At 37.7% G+C, this 6,882-nt stretch overlaps 1 long non-coding RNA gene across 1 annotated transcript; it reads right to left on the bottom strand.

Moving 5' to 3' along the window:
- Window positions 1–4,395: 4,395 nt before the first annotated feature.
- LOC147791625 (uncharacterized) lies at window positions 4,396–6,525 on the bottom strand. Its single transcript, XR_015421756.1, has 3 exons — window positions 5,460–6,525; window positions 5,274–5,363; window positions 4,396–4,498 (listed from the first exon to the last, which is right to left on the bottom strand). It is a non-coding gene; the product is annotated as an uncharacterized LOC147791625 (long non-coding RNA).
- Between the last annotated feature and the right edge of the window lie 357 nt (window positions 6,526–6,882).

Below are 6,882 nucleotides of genomic sequence, written 5' to 3'. Positions count from 1 at the left end.
TCTCCAATCCTCATTTGTTCAAAGTCTCCATTGTTTGTTGCTCTCTCCAAGCTTACAAGTTTATTTCTTTTCATCTTATTCTTGAGAGGGATTATTTTTGTATTGTGAGGAAATAGTTGTGAGTATCCCAAATTGTAAATCTACTCTTTGAGAGAGTTGTGGTGTGTTATTATCAAACTCAAATACTTGTATCGGTTTGATCCTGCGCCGTGGAAAGGATTGAGTTTGCTCTTGAACTCGTAAAAAGAGCGGTGTAGCGGTTTGACTCAGATCCGTGGAAAGAGTCGAGAAAGTTCTTTATTCAAATTCCCAAGAGGCGCTTGGGGAGTGGAGTAGGTCGAGTTTGACCGAACCACTATAAAACTACGGTGTCATTTTCTCTAACTCTTTCCTATTTAATTTCAAAATTATTATTGTGAGTTATTGTATGTTCTACTTGATTATTGTTTTGACTTTAATTATTTTGTTCTAGTAATTATCATCTTCTACTTATTTGTAAAAAAGTTTTATCATTAGAAAAATTAAACACTTTTATCGTTAAAACCCTATTCACCCCCCCTCTAGGGTTGCCATACCGATCCAACATTTGGTATCAGAGCAGGTTGCTTTATATATTTTTCATATAAGCTTTATTGTTTAAGCATATGGCAAACCTACGTGTTAATAGTTGTTTTAGTGAAGGACAATCAATCTCTAGGCCCCCTTATTTTGATGGAACAAATTATATATATTGGAAAGCTAGGATGAAAATTTATTTGCAACATATTGATTATCAATTGTGGTTAAATGTTAGTAAAGGTCCTTACATACCAATAAAAATTGTTAATAATATTGAGGTGCCTAAAATAGAAGAGGAATTTGATGAGCATGATAAAAAAAAATGTTCTCTTAATGCTAGTGCTATAAATGTTCTCTATTGTGCCCTAAGTAATGATGAGTTTAATAGAATATCTATGTGTTGTTCGGCATATGAAATATGGAAAACTCTTGAAGTAACTCATGAGGGAACAAACCAAGTTAAAGAAACAAAAAGTAGCATGTTAGTTCATAATTATGAACTATTTAAAATGTGGATGATATCATATTTGGTTCTACTAATCCTTCTTTATGTGAAGAATTTGCTAAATGTATGCATAATGAGTTTGAGATGAGTATGATGGGAGAACTTAGTTTCTTTCTTGGACTTCAAATCAAACAACTCAAGGATGGTATCTTCATCAATCAAGAGAAATACACTAAAGATTTGCTCAAAAGATTCAAGTTCAATGGAGGTAAGATTGCAAGAACTCCCATGAGCACATCCACTAAGCTTGACAAGGATGAAAAAGGTAAAAGTGTGGATATTAAAACTTATCGAGGTATGATTGGATCTTTACTTTACTTGACCGCTAGTAGACCCGATATTATGTTTAGTGTGTGTCTTTGTGCTAGATTTCAATCTTCTCCTAAGGAATCTCATTTACATGCGGTTAAGAGAATATTTAAATATTTGCTTGGAACTATTTATTTAGGATTGTGGTATCCTAGAAATGTTGAATTTAAATTGGTAGGATATTCTGATGCGGATTTTGCCGGAAGCTTACTTGATCGTAAAAGTACTAGTGGAACTTGTCAATTTCTTGGTAGTTCCTTAGTTTCTTGGTTTAGTAAAAAGCAAAATTCGGTTGCCTTATCTACTACCGAAGCGGAATATATTGCGGTTGCTAGTTGTTGTGCTCAAATTCTTTGGATGAAACAAACTCTTTGTGATTTTGGATTAAAATTTCATAGTATGCCTATATTTTGTGATAATACAAGTGCTATTAATTTAACTAAAAATCCTATTCATCATTCTAGAACTAAACATATTGACATTAGACATCATTTTATTAGAGAGCATGTGCAAAATGGACATATTATTCTTGATTTTGTAAACTCTAATAATCAACTAGCCGATATTTTTACCAAGCCATTAAATGAAGAAAATTTTTGCAAAAATAGGCTTGAGCTTGGTATTATTCGTTGTGATATATCTTGAATTTTATAATTTTTTAATGCATGTTTTTAGGGGGAGCCATTACGTCATTCTTAAATGTATTCTCTTTCAATTGTTGTTTTTGATGATTACAAAGGGGGAGAAAATTAAGAAAAATATGCTCTAAGTTTGTTGTTTTATTATTTATGAGTTTTATTATTTATGAATCATTTACTTGTTTGATGTTTCATAATTTCTTGAGGCATTAATATAGGGGGAGAATATGCATGAGTAAAATTTATGATAATATATTAGCATGTATTAGTATTATTACATGGATGGTGTATTACCTTGGTTTTTATGAATTTTTCTTGAAATGGTTTGTCATCATCAAAAAGGGGGAGATTGTTGGCTTTTTGGCCTTGATCTCACTTTAATTAATTTCAATCAATTAATTGATGTTTTGATGATAACAAACCTACTTTTTAATTATTAATTATTTTCAGTATTTTGAACTGTCCACAGTATAAGGTCGGGAATAACAATTTCAACGACTTTTCAATCACTCAAATCAGAGCTAAAACGAAGAAATTACAGTCGAGACAACATACCCGACGTGATGATGTGGCAGCAAAATCAAAATGATGGACAAATCAAAATATATCAAAGTATGACATTTATGATTTTGGGAGAGTAACAAATGGTGGAGTTTTTCTTATTACTATATTTTTAAATAAAGTTATTTTTACAAAATATAAATTTGAATCTAACCGTTACTCACATCGATTTTTATTATTATAATATTATATTATTATATTATTATATTTTAAAATTTTGATGGTTACTCACATAGTTTTTATTATTATTATATTATTATATTTATAATAAATTTTGAATTTCATTTGACCGTTACTCACATAACTTTTTATTATTATTATATTATATTACTATTATATTAAAATTTTGAAATAAATGAATTTAGAAACATTTCTTATTTATTTACTTTTAATCTCCACCTTCCATTATTTCTAACACAATCCAATGGTCAATATTCAATCCTACATTTTGCCACTTTTCTCCTCTATATAAACTCATCTTCCCCACATTTTAAAATACACAACTTACATACATTCTCCAATCCTCATTTGTTCAAAGTCTCCATTGTTTGTTGCTCTCTCCAAGCTTACAAGTTTATTTCTTTTCATCTTATTCTTGAGAGGGATTATTTTTGTATTGTGAGGAAATAGTTGTGAGTATCCCAAATTGTAAATCTACTCTTTGAGAGAGTTGTGGTGTGTTATTATCAAACTCAAATACTTGTATCGGTTTGATCCTGCGCCGTGGAAAGGATTGAGTTTGCTCTTGAACTCGTAAAAAGAGCGGTGTAGCGGTTTGACTCAGATCCGTGGAAAGAGTCGAGAAAGTTCTTTATTCAAATTCCCAAGAGGCGCTTGGGGAGTGGAGTAGGTCGAGTTTGACCGAACCACTATAAAACTACGGTGTCATTTTCTCTAACTCTTTCCTATTTAATTTCAAAATTATTATTGTGAGTTATTGTATGTTCTACTTGATTATTGTTTTGACTTTAATTATTTTGTTCTAGTAATTATCATCTTCTACTTATTTGTAAAAAAGTTTTATCATTAGAAAAATTAAACACTTTTATCGTTAAAACCCTATTCACCCCCCCTCTAGGGTTGCCATACCGATCCAACAATACATGCAACAAGGGTTCTAATTCAAACCCTGTCTCTGATCCCTCTCGAGGTGGGCTCTCTTCAGCCTCACCTCGTTCTCTATCTCTAATAGGAGGTCGTCCCCTTCCTCGTCTTACTCTTTCGCATGGTCTAAGCAGCATGGTTCTAGAAACCAAGATAGCATCTCTTAAGTCTAAGGCTCATTACCTATGAAATTATACTATGCATCACATCTACAAAGTTCACATCATATTGCAAACAAAAGCACTCAGCATGCAACACATCACATCATGCTCTTAAATAAATACGTGAAATATCACAACAATTTCAGTAACATTAACATAAAATGCATGCGAGTTTGAAAACGTTTCTATTTTCTTATCTTGTGCAAGGCATACCTGACGGTGACGGGGCATCGACGTTGGGACCGTGGAGCGTGCCAAGCCTACATCGTAGGCTAGTCTACAGAATCTAAAACCTAGAGCTCTGATACCAACTGTAACGACCCTAAATTTCCACATATCTAGAGTCGCCACTAACGTCTCATGCTCATCCCTAATGCAGAATAAAAATCTAAGCATGCTCATCTTTATTAGCGGAAAAATTTAAAAACTTCAGAATACATTAAAATATTGGAAAACACTGCCGGACTTACGTGTTTCAAATATCGTGCTGGAGTTCAAAAAGATAAAATAAAATGATTACAAATTAATTAATATAAATGAATGAAATGCAAAAGCCCTATCCTAACCAAGACGAGGAATAAAATATGCAACTATCCTATGCACGCGCCACAGTCTCTGATCACGATGCCACCGTCAACCGTACATGGGAGCCTTGCCTTTACCTGAAAAACAATATGGCACACGGCCTGAGTATTTCGAAGAAATACTCAGTAAGTGACCCCACTATAGGGGCCATGCTAATGCAAACACATGCAATCATGAATAGGGACCTATCTCTAATCATCTTAGGGGTGGCCTCCAGTCTCGGACAAATTGGATGTGTAGTACTTCCCTACACACGACTCACACGTGCGAGTGTGAGTCCCCAGGGCGCTCGCACACCCCCTGGACCCTCTGGTCAAGCTAATCTGTAGCGACGTCCGGAGGTCAGCGGAACCCCATAGTGTCATGCGCCTCATGAACACCCTCATCTGTGTGCTTTCGCACCTGTGCACATTCGCGCTCATCATAAGGTGCGCGTCCACACTCATCATCTCTAGGGGAAGTAGCCCTATGCTTATGAACATACAAAATGCATGAGGTCCCTCTAAATCCATCGTAATGTCTCTTCTGACACAACCCTCTAGTCTCATCTCTTTGTTACTCTAGGTAACGCATATCGTGGATATTTATATTAATATCATTTTCATGCTCTTAGGGTTGTGTCCTACGTCGATCTAACGACAAAATGCAATATGGCACTCATCATCATCTAGCATGCTCAATATGGAAAACATCATCATATTAAGGTAAAAATCATGCAATCATCATGCTCATCATAATGCCACAACGTGCGTCAAACATATTAAGCGTCACTCAACACAATATGTATAAACTCGCACATATCATCAAGCATCATACAATTTATTTAGCCTATCCTATAGTAAGGCCACTTACTTGGTTGGCCTCGGCCGAAGTACTCCCTAAATAGCTAAACGTAAGCTCCCGTTCCGTGAGAGCTGCTTCCTACTTCGTTGGGTTTGTTTCCTATCACGCCGTTCACCAATTTCCGTTAGTATTTCACAATTAATTTACCTATAATTTAATAAATGTGAAATACGGCTCTAAAACGGCCTCGGATACCTTAATCGGGGCCGAAAACAGATCCGGGAGGGTCGAAACAGTGGAAACCGGGCTGAAAACAGGTGAGCCGAGCCGAACAGCCGCTGGAGCCGCTGGAGGAGCCGCCGGAGCGTCACCGGAGGGAGCCCGAGCCGTTTGCGCCGAGTCGAGCCGAGGACTGCCGCGCCGCTGTGTGACACGTGGCAGAAGCAGAGAAAGCCACGTCGGGCGGTAGTGTCGGGTCGAAGCGCGGGTCGCAGTCCGGTTCGGGTCGTGGTTCGGGTCGCGGGCTGTGGAAGGCTACTGGGCCAAGGCTAAACGTTGGGCCTCGGCTTACTGGGCTGGGCCGCAAGTGTTTGGTTTGCAGGCCGGCTCAATTGGACCGTGGGTCTAGTCTGGGTTGGTTCAACTGAACCGTAGCTTCTGGGCCGGTTTGAGGTTTGGGCCGCTGTAGTTGGGCTGGGCCGAAGGCAGAGGCCAAGGGGGGAAACGGGCTGGCTCTCCCGGGTTCTGGGTTCGGGTTGACCCGGATCCGTGGATCTCGTCTTCCTTACCCGACTTTGGCCGAATTTCCGGCGAGTTTTCTCTCTCCTTCCCGCGGCGTTTTCGTTGCCGATTTCGGTCCTCTTCCTTCTCTTTTCCTCTTTGTTCGTCGTCCTTCTTTCCTTTTTGGGAGTTTTGCGGCCTAAAAGCTCCTAAAAGCCATAGATCTAAGAATCGATTAAGAAACCTAACTTTCCGACCTCGGTTACCGACGACGACGCTTACGAAATAACACCAAATGCCCCTGAGTTATTGTGCTTTCGTTAGGGATCTCTCTTACGGTAGTAAGAGGTTGTTTGGTGTCGGTTTAAGGGTGGTTTGAGGGCTCGTCGGAGAAACTGGACACTCGCCGACGTTTGTCCGAACTCTCTCTCTCTCTCTCGAAATTTTCTCTCTTTTCTCCCTTTGCAGGCGTTCTGAAGATGCTGGGCTGAGGGTGGGCGAGCTGTGGCCGTTGTTTCGCGTGGGTTCCGCGAAACTCGGCGGTCGCCGGAAAACTCGCGGGTTTTCCGGCGACTGAGTTTTTTTTTTTTTTTTTTTTTTCGTTTTCATTTATTTATTTATTTATTATTAATATATATATATATATATTTTTTTTTTCTTTCTTTCCCGGGTCGTTACATATATGATGTAAGGATTAAAAAAAAAACAAAAAAAAAAACACTAAGATGGCGATGAAATACAAGAAATTAATTAAATATTGATCTAGTTGGTGGGAGGAAGAAGTCCGGAAGAAAGTGAGAAAGTTGAAATTAAGGTTGAGCTAGTATTTTAAGTTTTTCCAACCTTAGTGTTTACATGAAATTTGATGAGGAGCCTTATGTTATGTTGAGGGATTACACAAACTTACAAGGTCGTTGGAATATGTTGAAGAATTAAACCAAGATTTGGGGTGGTAAAT

The sequence above is a fragment of the Cucurbita pepo genome, chromosome 7, assembly GCF_057944985.1.
Source record: "Cucurbita pepo subsp. pepo isolate OVF chromosome 7, ASM5794498v1, whole genome shotgun sequence".
NCBI lineage: Eukaryota > Viridiplantae > Streptophyta > Magnoliopsida > Cucurbitales > Cucurbitaceae > Cucurbita > Cucurbita pepo.
This window is presented reverse-complemented; position numbering and strand designations above follow the sequence as displayed.